This window comes from Falco biarmicus, chromosome 12 (assembly GCF_023638135.1).
Source record: "Falco biarmicus isolate bFalBia1 chromosome 12, bFalBia1.pri, whole genome shotgun sequence".
Classification (NCBI taxonomy): domain Eukaryota; kingdom Metazoa; phylum Chordata; class Aves; order Falconiformes; family Falconidae; genus Falco; species Falco biarmicus.
The window spans coordinates 7,160,387-7,174,736 of record NC_079299.1 but is presented as its reverse complement, the minus strand read 5'-3'; the positions used below and the strand labels follow the sequence as shown (position 1 = coordinate 7,174,736).

Below are 14,350 nucleotides of genomic sequence, written 5' to 3'. Positions count from 1 at the left end.
GCGGACGGGCCCCCCAGGGAGCCGGGGGTGCGGAGCGGTGGCTGGGTGCGTGTGGAACGGGGAAATAACCCGCCGTGGAAGCAGAAGGGTAGAGACAGCGGTGAGACCCCGGCAGGTCCCCTCCCGCGCGGGTCCCGGGAGCAGCCGCCGGACCGGGGCCAGGCGAGGGGGGGCGGCGGGGCAGCCCGGTGTGGGGGCAGCTCCCACCGGCGGGGCAGCCCGGTGTGGGCCGGGCCGGGCACACCGACTGGCTCAGCCTCGGCAGTGCCGCCGTTCGGCCTCGCTGGCGGCTGGGTGCCCCAGCCATCGCTCCGGGGGGGCTGCGCCGGCCCATCCCCGCCCCTTGCACCGTGCGGGTGCCCCCCGGGCCGAGCCACCGCGGGCGCTGACCCTCTGCCCCCGGCCTTGTCCCGCTTCCCCTGGTCACCGTACTCCAAGTGCAATACTCGGGCTTCCTAAGGGAGCCAAACTGAACCAGCTCCATCTGTAGCTCAAGCGATTTCATTGCCTATTACTGTAATTCTTAAAAGAGGAAACCAGGAATGAAAAGGGGTGTGGGTGTAAAAGAGAGGATAGAGTAATTTTTATTAAAAAAAAAAAAATAGTGATTTAAATTTTCATTTTGCATTTAAATGCAATTTTTGGAAATTGATGCTGTTTGAAAAAGTGGCCGCTGGTGAGCTAACTCGGGAGCGCAGTGCTGCCTGGCCACATCCTCAGCAGCCAGCTGGGGACCCGGTAGTGTTGCACGGGGGATATGGGTTCTGCAATGTACATCAGGTTACCCAAAGCATGACCTGATCTGGACAGCTGGAAATGCAGAACTCAGGGTCAGGTCTTAAGATTCACCTATTAAATAGAATGAGGCCCCACTCTTGCGGTTGCAACAACTCAGCCTCTTGGAATTAAATGCCTAAGGGATGTAGACCCTTCTCCTTTCCCTCCACTCAACGGTCAGATTGCTCCTTCCAGTGCCTTTCTTTTCCTGACAGGACCTGAGCTCTGCTGCTGATGCCCCCTGACGTCCTCCACCAGACTGCGAGGCTGTCCAGGTAGGAAATTCTCACACTTTCTTAAGCTGTTCTACTTTGTATGGAATCAGCTGGGCCGGAGAGGACACCGAAGTGGCTGTCTTCATGCTAATCCAGGTTATCTACCTTTCATTACTGATACTTAGGTCATGCCTGTATTAAGTACCTATAAGTGATTGCATGTATATGTATTTTAATGATATTGGTGCACCTCTCTGGTTGCCTGTGATATATTATACTTACATTTATTCAGCTGAGAGATTAGAACATACTCGGGCACTGAAACAATAGTTCTAAAGCTGCTGAAAATAGGACCTGTGTATCTCGAGAGAAGTAATTTTGCTAAATTTAGAATACTGTGTGTAAATTAAACACAGGGAATCAGATGAAGTCCGATAAACTGGTTTAGGAAAAGCCCTGCAGAATTCTGTCAGGTCACACAAGGTGCTACAGAAGTGCCTGGGAACATCCCTTGTTTTGTGCGAATTTACAGCGGGAGGAAATGGTCGTGATGCTTATGCTCAAATATGTAACGCGCACTTTCTGTTCCATCCTGCTTCTCTCACTGACTTATGGTTGAGTAGATGGAACTGGATACCTGAAGTTCTGAATGTTTTCAGGATTGCTGTCAGTTGTAATTAATAGGGAGAGACAGCAAGTCTGTAGCGTCTCATTGCTACTGAGCCTACTACTGCAGCACCTCCCTCCAGGTGGTGACAGCAAGAACCAGCATCAGGATTTAGACATGTTTGCCCCCAGTTTACATGTCTCAGCGTGTGTCTAGCTTGGATACTTCACTTATAATCCTGTTGTAGCTTGTCAGTGTAGGTGGGAACTACCTAGGTTTTTGTGGATCCTGTCAGCTTGGGCCTCTGACTGCTCATTTATGTGACCCAGCAACGTGCATTTGCAGCCCAGAGTGCCAACTGTATCCGGGGCTGCATCAAAAGCATGAGCAGCAGGTCAAGGGAGGCGATTCCCCACCTCTACTCCGCTCTCCTGAGACTCCCCCTTGGATTACTGGATTCAGCTCTGGGGCCCCCAGCATAAAAAGGACATGGACCCATTAGAGTGAGTCCAGAGGAGGCCACAAAGATGCTCAGAGGGCTGGAGCACCTCTCCTGTGAAGACAGGCTGAGGGAGTTGGGGTTGTTCAGTCTGGAGAAGGCTCTGGGGAGACCTTGTAGCAGCCTTCCAGGACCTAAAGGGTCCCTACAGGCAAGCTGGAGAGGGGCATGAAGTGATAGGACAAGGGGGAATGGTTTTGAACTAAAAGAGGGTAGATTAGCTGTTTGGAAGAAATTCTTTAATGTGAGGGTGGTGAGGCACTGGCACAGGTTGCCCAGAGAAGCTGTGGATGAAGCTGTGGATGCTCCGTCCCTGGAAGCGTTCAAGGCCAGGCTGGATGGGGTGTGGAGCAACCTGGTCTAGTGGAAGGTGTCCCTGGCCACGGCAGCAGGGTTGGGATAAGATGATCCTTTCCAACCTAAACCGTTCTGTGATTCTATGATTCTACAAAAGGCTGATTTTATATTGAAGTTACTGAAGTGACTAGAATGCAGTGACAGCTTAGGTGCCAGCTAAGCCAGTTTCAGATTTTGAATTAAAATTTTAAAAGTGGCTGAAGCAACAGGTAAGCAGGACTGCTATCCTTTCACGGCTATAGTCTCTGAGCATCTTATTTTTTTAATATACAATGTACATTTCAGTGTGGAAGCGAGGTATTCACTGCTGCTTGTTGTACAGTCAGCTGTGACAGGTGGTCACAAACTTAGAGAAGTGTTTTTGGCAAAAGCTCTTGTCAAGTTATGGGTGCAAATCTGACCTCAAACTTTTCCACTTTGGTGTGTTGACTTTGATTTACCACTGCACAATGCTCACACGCTACTATGATAACTGCAGACTTGCTCTGGATTAAATCTTTTTGATTCAATTATTTAAAAACCCTAAGTTTAAAATGTGTAAATCACAGGACTCTATAATATAAAGATGCCAATAGATTGAGCTACTGTGCTTGTGTAACTCAAAGAGAGAAAAAAAAAAAGTGACATTTTCTGTTAATGCAGCTGTATTTTTCGTAGCAGTGTGCTGACGTCTTTCAGTGCCTTCTCGCACAGAGGAAGTAATGTAATTCCAAAAGATGCAGATGAGCATGTTATATTTTGACACACCTACACAACCATCTTATGTTGTTCTGTCGCTTGCAAGACATGATCGAAGCTACAACGTTGTCTTTCTGCCAGGTGTCTGTGTTAGGCAGACGTGTTTCTTGCTCCTCTGTTGTCTTAGGCAAGTCACATACCCATAGCAAGCTGCGCACGTAGCACCTTATCACCAGCCACGATGTCTTCTACTGATGGGTTTGTAATATTTCCAGTGTGTCCCATTTTAAACATGCTAATAAAATACATTAATAGTGTGCTCTCTTTATAAACTCCCTTAAAATGCAACTAGGATGTAATCTTTATTGAAATAAGACCTGAACAGGTGCTCTCTCTTGTATTTAATGGAGTGGATTTAATACTGCAAAAAATGTACTTCCAGCCAAGTAACAGGCCCTTGTGTGTGCTGGTTGTGCAAAATGGCATTTGCCAGTTGTAATGAACTCAGACTATGAAATTCTAATAGCCACTGAAGGTTATCTATGGCAAACGGCTAATACCTTCTCAATTAAGGTCTGTAATTGCACTCTAGTGATTAATGCATTAAATCTCTGATTTCTTACATGCAAGACACTTACCAAATGTGTATCTTATTGCACCTCTGGGCTCACCTATAATGTACAATAGGCAGGTGAAATACATGAACATTTCCCACAGGCTTCTTCTAAAGCAGGCTTCTGCCCACGCAAGATCAATGCTGTAATAAGGTCATTATTTCTGGAGGCATGCATTTTCATATCTTGCATAGGTAATGACATTAAGTTCTTTTACCTTGTAAGTCTCAGTTAGAATTATCATATTAAATACCAAGAATTACTTGATTTTTTTTCCCACCTGGATTTCACAGTGAACAGGAAAATCTGTGATCTTCTTAATAAACCTTCAGATTTAAAAAAAAAAGAAAAAGCCAGTGTGGGTTGTGTTGAGTGTTTGGGGAATTATTAAAGTGTTTTAGGAAGCTTTTATCAAGGCATTTAACAGTTTGTCCACAGAATGGGTAGAATAAGAAAAGATAAATTTATACACATACAAAGATAATTATTTTCCCTTTATGGATATAGAAAGATCCAAAACGAGCCTCTGCAAGTGAATCTTTTCCTGGTTTAGGTAGCATCAATTCTGATCTGAATGTGCTTCTGTGAGCTTCATTCTTAGTGAGACTGAAGACTTTGGCGAGGCAGGTTTTTGCGTGTTTATACCGTTATAGCCTTGGCTGCCACTGAGTTCAATTACAAATGTGACTGTTAATTTGAGCAAAGAGAAAAGCAAGATCAGTAAAGTCTAACAGAGCAAAGTTTGATCAGTTGACGCAAGTGCTCCATCAGTCTCAGCATAACAATTACTCAACATACTAACTTTTAGCTTGAAAATGCCAGTATTTTCATTTTAGCATTTTGAAACCAAAGTTTTGTCTGTTGAAATCAGTGTGGTCAGATCTTGGCAAAAAAAGCTCAGAGCCTGTGCTTACCCTGCTTTGGATTCTTAAAAATAAGGTAAAAATACGCAAAAGGATAGTGTCCGAGGAAGTGATTCGGCCTGCTCTGCTGCTTTCCAAGGTGAGTAGGTTGTAGGAGAAAAATAAACTCCCATACTTAATATATGTATTTATTTATAAATAAATATATATAAAATACAGCCCGCAATTGTCTGACCTCCACAGCTGTACAGGGAAAATCCCTATTTCAGGCCCTCCAAATGCAGCAGCAGCAGCTTCCCCCCGAGGCCAGTCTGAGCAGGGGGAGACCTTTGTTTGGGCAGCACCGCTGGCCAGGCAGCTGTTCCCCGTATTCTGTGAAGAAAAGCAGACCAGAGCTGAAACCTGTTCTTACACTAACCTAGGTACCTTTCAAACATTGGAATTGTAGTAAAATGACCTGTGACAGCTCTCATGTTATTGAATTCTCCGGCATTTACGTGTGAGTGTATACACATGCGCACTTGTGCAAAGCTCAGGTCTCTGCCCACAGAACCCCCCAGGGAATCGCACAGCGTGCACGGTATCAGGTAAAACAGGAGAGAGCCCCAAGGAATAAATCCTGCAGCACTAACAAAAAGGGAAGATGAAGGTAAAACAAAATCCACTGGTAACACCAAAAGAAATGTCCCGTGAAATTGAAAATTGTACATGCTGACAATATGCCGAGGTTCTGCATGCAAGTGGGATTTAAAAGTCAGCACCTCCACGCCAGCCTCGCGGCTCCTGTTGCACCCGAGACGCCTGTCACTTAACAAGTTAACAACAGCGTGTTCAGCTGGGATGGCTGGATTGCCCCATTCTGACCACTTCTCCAAATGTGAAAATGACAGATGAATTGCAACACATCACGCTGTACCACTCAAAAACACAAAGGGTGGGGGGAAGCACTAAAAACAGCACATCGCTTCTTGCCCTCCCAGAAACATTACTCTTCTAAGGATCTCCAAAGTGGTTTATTAGCAAAGCATGTAATAACTTTGAGAAAAAGTCCTGAACATTTTTTTTTTTTTTTTCACATGGAAGGATGCCCGCAGGCATTAGAAGAATAATCTGAAGTCTGGATACTAGATCATATTTTTACCAAGAATCGTTAGTAATTTTCTACGCAGATTCAAGAGGAAGGACTGGTGGGCAGCCGGGCGAGTTCCTGGGCTGGCTGGCAGCCCCTCTGCTGCTGCCGCCTCCGGCACCCACCCCCAGGGGGGAGAGACCCCAGAGCGGTGCGGGCAGGGGGACCGCCTGCCATGGAGCTGTGCCAGAGGCCGTGCTTCCCGGCAGTGCCCTGCCACCGCAGCCCCCTCCGGAGAGGTGACCTGCCACTCAGCCTCCTGCCCCACAGCAAGTCGTCACATCGACTGGGGTCTCACATGCCAGGATAACAAGACAGAGCAGTTGTGCTGCGTCTCATTCCTCCTCGCTCGGTGCCCGGTTTAGCGACGCCCCAACCAGTGCTGCCAGCAGCTGCCAGCCAGGTGTAGCTGCAGAAAGCACTTGGAGCTGGGTGTCACATCGCTTCTGGCGTCACCCACACCTCAGAGTCCAACCCTTCCAACCTGAAACGTGTTTTACGTTTGTATGGCCTTTCCTGTATTTCTTCTACCTTTTTTGACTTGGCAAGAGTTTCTGCTCATTTTGTGCCATCAGCATAAGCCCAAGACGCTGCTCTTATCTACACCTACCTGTTCCTGCCATGGAAAGTGCTGCTTAAGGGGGAAGAGAGAGACGCTGCAGAGGCTAAGCTTCTGTGACTCACTGCCTGTGAAGCAACCATCACCTCACAAATCATGTTTGCTGGAAAATAGCATGCTTGCCCTTTTCAGTAACCCCACAGACTGCTGATAATTTTAGTCTGCTTTGTACATTTTGTGTCTAGTCACCTTTGCTACCGCTTTTCCTGGCCAATGCACCAGTATTTGCGTCGATGGAGCTGTGTGGGTCAAGGCCCGGTACAGTTGGGCTACAAATAAACTTAGTTTCTCTTTTGCTCTAGTGTGTATGGTGTAAATCCAGAAACAGCCTTCAGCAGTGAACAGCTTAAGAGAGCAGAATCAATTCTCTGTGACAGGGCCAAGGGGTAAAGCATTTCCCAGTTACCACAAATTTGTGTTTTGAATTTTTTTGGATTTCCTACCTTCCTATATAGAAACAGTTGTGTTTGGCACCTGCACGTGTGAGTCCATCTACATTTGGAATTTTAAATCTACTGCAATCTGCTTGGCATCAGTTTCCCTGTAAGCTTTTGGCAGATACTTACTGCTCTCCACAGTCATTCTTCATTTCTTTCTCTGTGGCCCCACTAATTAAAGCCTTAGCTCATTTTCCAAACTGTCTTCACTCTATAAAAGAGAAAAATACTAATCAAATGTCAAAGGCCTTCAAACCGTTGTATTTATGTTGCAGCCTGTGAGGATTACGCAGGACTCTGACCAGCAGCCTGGGCTGTGTGCCTTTCTCACTCAGTAAACCAATCTTCTCCACGGAGCTTAAATACGTAATTGCATGGCAGAGGCTGCTTCTTTCCAGCAAAAGCAGTTACGAACATGCATTAAGCTTTGAGGTTTCAATGCAATCACGGGCTAATATTTGTCTGGTTTACAAGCTGGTTTTTCTTTCCAGGGTCCTAATTCTGAATGTGAGATTTGTCTGCCCTGTTGTGAACTTCCTCTTCAAGTGCACGACTGATCTGAACAGATAAATGGATACACAGGGACAACACAACAATGAGGCTACTCCTACGCTTGATTTTTTTTTTTTTTTGTTTAAGGATTTTTAAATCTGTTTTGTTTTCAACAGCACTCACTTTGGAGCTGATGCGAGTTGAAAATACTCACTACATCATATAGCCGGGCCAGAAGAACATGCCGATACCATGACTCGTTAGCGCTGAAGGCTGCTGGTGCAAAACCCTAAGAGGACAAACCAAAGAAAAGAAATTACAAAGCACTGCCACAGAGGGAGGCCCATTCTGTCGTGGGCTGTACATGCACCATGTTCAGTGGAGGCTGCAGTGCCCAGCGTACTGGAGCAAGCAGCAGCAGCGTGGGTGGCACAGGACGGTGACTGGGGCAGAGCCCTGGTCCCTCCCCCTTGCATGCAGAGGCATTGGCCTCCCAGGTCTCGTGTCACCCACAGATGTGGCCGCAGGATGCGCAGATGTGTGCTGCAAACGTGGGTGCTCCCAGAGATCCAAGGCCCACTGTCATTTCTTGCTGATTATTTGGGAAAAATGTCCCCTTTTTAGTTACCGTGTATTCAGTCTTGGACCACAGAAGTAAAGTGCATGGAGTTCAGTTATTTTGAGCTTATTAAATTATTGTTAATTTCTTGAGAAAAGATACTCACTACCTTTCCTTCTGAAGAAACCCAAAATCTAAGTTTATCTTGGGTGTTGGGATTTTTTAAGAAATTATTTATAGTTTTTAAATTACGTAGTAAAAAAAGCGTTTAGGAGATGAGAGAGCAGCAGGTGGTTGTTCTTGCGAGTGCTGCAAACAAACTGAGGCAATGCCCTGTGTGCTGGAAACCAACAGGCAGACCTGTGAGGATGAAATTGCATTTTAAAACTGAATTTCAAAGGCAGAAAGTCCTGTCAAGAAACTCCATCTGTGTTAATGGATGGAAGTAATTTCCTCCCTTGTTAGATATTCCAGAGCAGGCAGATACTTGATTTACATCTGCTGTCTCCTAGTGACATAAAATATGGTTTGGTGATACAGTCTCAATGAAGACACTGAAGGTCAGGGAACAATTAATCACTTTCTTGTGAGATTTAGTATAAAGATATTTGGGCATATTTAGGATATTTAGGCATCTGAAGATGAAGACAGCACCACCTGGATTTAAAAAGTGTCTAAGATGGGAACTGTCTTGCTGTCGCTTGTCAGTGCCTAGAGCAGCCAAAGGCTATCGACGAACTGTTGCACGGCCCTATGCTGTGAAGGCTTAAAGGAACGCAGAGCACCACGATGCACCCAGTCAACCTCAATTCATTGCAAAATAGCGTAATGCAAGTAAAATCAGCTGAGTGGAGTTTCCAGAGTCCAGTTTTGCTCTAAACGAGTATAATGCTAAACCCTCACCTTCCCTTGGATGGGAACAAGCGGTCTGTTTTCTGCTTCTGGCAGTCAGGAGAAGGGGACTCCCAACTGCCTGGTCAGAAAGAGATCATTGCTGAAAGGGGTCCCAGTTTCCATCCCTTTCACTGGAAACCAAAAGCAGTGCCTATATCCAGAGCCTTCTGTCTGTAACAGCTCCTGGATTCAAAACTTCAGGGAACAGGAGACTGCCAGACCAGAGAAGACTGACGGGAGGCATCGTTGCCTTTAATGATGTTTCTTCTTGGCAATTTTTCTACCACTTTTTCCACAAATCATTGAGAAGATTAGCTAAGTCTTGCCGCAGGTATGTCTATGTCCAGTAAGATATATTTGTGATAGATCAGCCCAGCACTGCAAGCCTAACTGAAATGCTGGACTCCTTACATCTGCCACGATGTCCTTTCTAAAGCTGGGCTTCGGCACTTCCATGGCTGTATCTGCGCTGCACACTGCTGCAATATGAATGAATACGTAAGTGAACCTAGGAAGTTACTGTGACGGCTCTCCCCCCAAGTGGTTGCCCAGAATCTAATGGAAAAACAAGCAGTAGGTGTACAAACAGGCAGCTGACTGCCAGTTGGACTCACCCCCATTTTTGCTGCAGCACTTCAATAAAAGCCAATTATACCAAACTCCAGTAACGTCTGTATTACTGATAGACTGCAGACGTATTTAGTCTTTATGAATGAACAGGCTAAGCGAAGCTAAATTGTTCTGCTAAACATCTTAGTGAGTAATTAACCCTGAATTATCAACAACAGGCAGCTATGGTAATGGTTACGAAAGAAATAACAACCAGTTGCACAGTTATTAACACGAGAGCACTGAACAAGGCAGACGAACAGCATGTGCTGCCATGGAATTAATAGAAGGGACAACAGTGGCAAGTGCCATCTCCCGCAGGGTGGTACAGTTCCAGGGGGCTGAGATAGCTGCCGAAAGACACTTGCTTTGGCAAGAGCAGCATGTACTCAGCAGTAGACGGATGCAAGTCAGAAGCGGATGGTAATAAGGAGCATTAAAAATAAATCTAACCTAATTAGGTAAAAAAAAAAAACCAACCAAAAAGATGCGAACCTGACAGCTGAGGAGCTGGCAACTGTTTAGTTTGAGCAGTTACCCTGTGGACAAGAAATTCATACTGGAGCACCAGGACGCAGCCAGATGAAGTGACCTGCTGTGCACCCTGTGCTCCCTCACTGGACTGTGTCAGTGCCCATTTTCTGAAGCTGTGAGCTCACCAGTTTCAGAAAGGAGAGTCTCTTTAAAATGTCTTGTTTTGAAACATCCTGAAACATCAGCTAATTCTTAAACATCTCTGATACCATGTTTGTATAGGAGCATTCACATACACCTGCAAATTCTGGACCAACGAAAGACCAGGGGCTGACAAGCCTGGGACCGAGGCATATAGATACATCATGGACGTAGCAGTGCGGGCTCCCCTCGGTGTCCCTCTCTAACCCTTTTCACGGACCATTTGTCAGCAGAGTGAGGAGCTCCACGTCCCTTCTCGTCCTCTTTGCTGAGAAGGTAAACGAGGCAGGCAAATAAGAGCAACCTCTTATGACAGAGGAGACGTGTCCTCCTGGGTACTGCACTGCAATTAAACAACTTGTTTTGCTTCCCAGCACGACTGAGGTGGCAGGATGAAACTGAAAGAACAGTATTAGTTACAGGAAAGAAAAAAAAAAAAAAAAGGAGAAAGCGAGTAGAAGGATAAGCAGAGGAGAAACAGAAGGCAAACACAGTAAAATGGAGGAAGTGGAACCAAATCAAACCAAGGTCCTTACTGCAAGCAGAACCAGTCTGTCCGCTGAAACGCAGAGGTGGTGCAAAAAGAGCTGCTAGATCCTCAGACTAGGAAGCCTGTCTTCCCTCCCCGCCTCTTCCCTATTTTTTTATTTCTATTCTTTCTTTTGAACCAGTTGTATTAAGAAAACAGCTCCCTCTGTTCTTACTGGAGAACATGGGGAACTTACCCGTGTAGCCTGGACTTTATTAAAGTGTCTTTTCTTCCTTCTCCGCGTTTCTGTTTAGTGAATCTAGTTCTCCTGGGTTACAAAATGTCCCCACGTAGCAGCTCCCCCTGCCCTGCAGGACAGTCCCTTTGCCTTGCTGAGGAAAGCTGCCTCAAGGATCCCAGCCGGCCTTATCCATCCGATTTCTGTATGGGGTCTTTGTGAATTATAAGTCCGCTCTGACACCTAGACAGCAAATAATTTAATCTCAGGCTACCACCCTTTCTCTTCTTACTGTCCTGGAAAAGGTAGGGCTGGAAGAATGGGATGTATGCTCTTATATAATGGTAGCGACACGAGAAATGTGTAATGCATGAAGTTACATACGTTATTCTGGGGGAGAAGGATTTGTCTGTCTCTTCTGGCTGCACACCCTGGCCTTGGAGAGCAAAGCAGGGCCTATCTCCCCTCCACCACAGTGCAGTTCCTTTGGGAACTGTGTCGAAGGGTCTGGACATACCCCTGACAATGGGAGATGCTCCTGGGTTTGGGGGCAGACGTTTACTCACTTTCTGGTTCCTCTTGCTCCAGAGTCCTCCCTAGGAATCCACAGGAGACCAAGACCAGGAGCTTGAGACGTGCTTCTCTCATCAGTGCTGCTCCTCTGACAGGCGATGCACTAAGCCATGCCAGCACCTGCAGCACAGTGCAGAGGAACAAACAGCTTTTGGGGCACGGGAAGCAAGTTTTGCATAAACACGACGATGGTCTCTGTGCTCTAGGGCCTGAGCTGCTGTTTTTCCTTGAACTCAATAGGTGTCTTCCGATAACTGCCAAGAGAGGATTTACTTCACCTAATGCGCAGGGAGAATTAGAAGGGCTGCATTCATTTAACTGCCTAAGATAGACATGAAGACCAGAAAATCCCAAATTTGGATTTGTCACAGAACAAAATTCTGAAGTTAATGTCACTTTAATGCAACAGGGTTTAATCCACAGGATTTTACTGGAGTTCAGCCCACACTACAGGAAAAGCTTCTGCTGGTGGAACAGAGTGTATTTCTGGCTGTGATTTTGATGACTGCTGACCAGTTTGCCCAGTACCATCAGTTTGGTATTAATTTATATGGGGAAAACTGTGCATCAGCCAAGTTCAGTTTTCACAAGCTGGGAATCACACAGAAACAGAATGGGAAGGGACCCCAAAGCTCACAGAGAGCATCTCACCCCAGTGTTCTCCTGGCCCCTATCTATTTAAAAAGGTCTTTAAAAATCTCTTCTAACAGAGGTTTCTGAGCTTCCTCAGACCATCTCTCCCTGCCTGTAACCATCCCTGTGGCTAGAAGGTTTTTCCTAATATCTAACCTAATTCTCTCAAGCTGCAATTAAGCCTATTATTTGTGCCCTACTTACATGGATGAATTCCTTCTTCTTTGCAAAATACACTTCTTATAGAAAACCAAATTTCTGTGTTCCCTTTGGTCTTCTGCTGTTCACACTGAACACGACATAATCTTTAACATGACCTGTTAGGACAGGCTCTTCCAAACTTCTAATAATTCTTGATTCTCTCTGCTTGGCTTCCCTCCGGCTACTTCACATCTCCCTTGAAGAGGAAAAAAATTTGCTCAGCATTTGATACTCTGCTCTAGCTGAGGCCTTACTAGTGCTGAGTGGAGCTGAAGGATTGCTTCATGCTTTTTATCAGTTACAGCTCTATGTAAACACCCTTGTATTGACATTTAACATTTTCACAACAGCCAGGTCCTGTTGACTCATGCTCAGGTTGTGATTCATTCCCTGCAGAGCTACTGCAAAACCTTGGATCCCTACCCCTTCCCCAGCACTCTGCAGGTCAAGCCCTCGTTCATAAGTTAGTGTTGAAGGCTGACATATTGTTCACTTCTCCTCCTTTTTCATTTTTTAGAAATATTGGTAGGGTGAAGCCAGTTCTTGTTTCTCTTTCCCGGAGTTCTCAGTACGCACCCTTTCTTCCCTCTGCTGAAGGCACACGGGTAGTCCATCTTCACTAACATGCTGCTTCTCCCTTCACCAACAAGGGTTTTCCTGGGTTTGTTTTTGTTCACATCCAGTTAGCCCAAGTGAAAACAGCTTATGATCTGCATAAGATGCGCTCATCCTCCTATTAGCTTTTGTTTGCACGGCAAACATACTGTCATGATCTTACCAGCTCTCTAGTCTCTTGGGGCCATACGAGCACCTGCCTTCCTCAGGTTTGGCTGCTGAGGCTCAGGGAGCACTCAAGGATGACCCGAGATCTCAGGACAGGGAGCTGCAGCGTTTTCCAGGCTGGCAGGGCATCCAGGGAGCTGGGGGTAGCCCTCAGCCCAGGGCATTAGCTGGTGGGTCAGGGCAGAGGTGCGGATCCAGAGGCAGGCAGACTCCCCATGAGAATTCACGCCCTATGTGGAAAAGAAAACAAGCAGCAGAAACAGTCCTCTCTTTCCCCCCAGGTATGTTATCTTTTAACATTAACATTTTCCCCCTCAGCAACTCCAAACTCAACCACACAAGTCATCCTCCCAAAACACTACTTCAGGAAGCCTTAAACATCATAAACAAAAAATGGTAAAACCTTCTCTTTTACCTTTGCAGGTTATGTTTAGTATGGTGCTATTAAAGGACTATCAAGCAATATTAATACATCAACGTTTTCTAGTGTATTTGAGTTCTGCACTTTTAAAAATAAAGCTGGTCTAATAAGCCATAAATTTACATTTCTTAAGTCACCCTATCTGGCTCCCTTAACAAAATGACTGCAATATACAGCAGTGTAGATCTATAAAACTGTAGATCTCCAAATATTAATCAGAAGCTTTCATAACAGAAATTAATAAATGGAAGTCCAGAAATTTAATAAGGAATGAAATTTCACAAGCTGTTACAAGACCAGCCAAGACAGATTTCATAATATTTTATAGGGCGTCTAAAGTAAATTCAATACTTTTCAATGACATTATGAAACAAAAATCACTTAACTGACTGTAGGCTTGAGGCGTGCTTCAGTTCAAGGTTGGTACTAGAGCAGTCTTGTGTGCTGGGTGACAATCCTGAACATCAGCTGGTAGTGCAGACACCTCTGGGACCTAAAAAGGAAGGGGTAGCAAAGAAAGTGCTAACACCTGACAGACACAGCTCTAGGAGAATCCTGAGGGTACGACTGCAATTGAGCTAATTTCAGCAGAAAAAAATGCAGATCTTATGTAAGCAGGACTGGAGGATAATGTGGAATATGTCTTATCTTTCAGTATCAATCACTAATAATTAGATTACTGTAATAATTGCCTCTCCATTATACAGGTTTTTTTGTCTCCATTTGCTATCACATACAACTGCTGACAGGATGCTACGGAACACTTTCCTGAATGGCTGCAGCACATCTGTCATTCTACCAGCCTGACTCATGACTGGGACCACTAGATGCTACCACAATACAAACAAATAATTAAGCAATCCTGAAAAAATAACAGAGCAAATTGGAGTGATCCTCTTCTCAGGGCAATAAAGGTATTATTGGTTTACTTTGTACCTAAAATCAGAACTCAGTCTCATTTTTCCCTTTGGTTTAGATGAGCCCACATGATGGCAATCTCTGTCATTA

The 14,350-nt window shown here is 45.4% G+C and overlaps 2 long non-coding RNA genes across 2 annotated transcripts in view; one reads left to right on the top strand and one right to left on the bottom strand.

The window, feature by feature from the left end:
* The first annotated feature begins 165 nt into the window (after positions 1-165).
* The window catches only part of LOC130157577 (uncharacterized), a 42,142-nt gene continuing 27,957 nt past the window's right edge, over positions 166-14,350 (top strand). Inside the window, exons 1-2 of the long non-coding RNA XR_008824941.1 lie at positions 166-1,052; positions 7,464-14,256. This is a non-coding gene — a long non-coding RNA (uncharacterized LOC130157577). The remainder of the gene's footprint in view (positions 1,053-7,463; positions 14,257-14,350) is intronic.
* LOC130157578 (uncharacterized) lies at positions 3,321-7,624 on the bottom strand. Its single transcript, XR_008824942.1, has 3 exons — positions 7,502-7,624; positions 6,925-7,006; positions 3,321-4,982 (listed from the first exon to the last, which is right to left on the bottom strand). It is a non-coding gene; the product is annotated as an uncharacterized LOC130157578 (long non-coding RNA).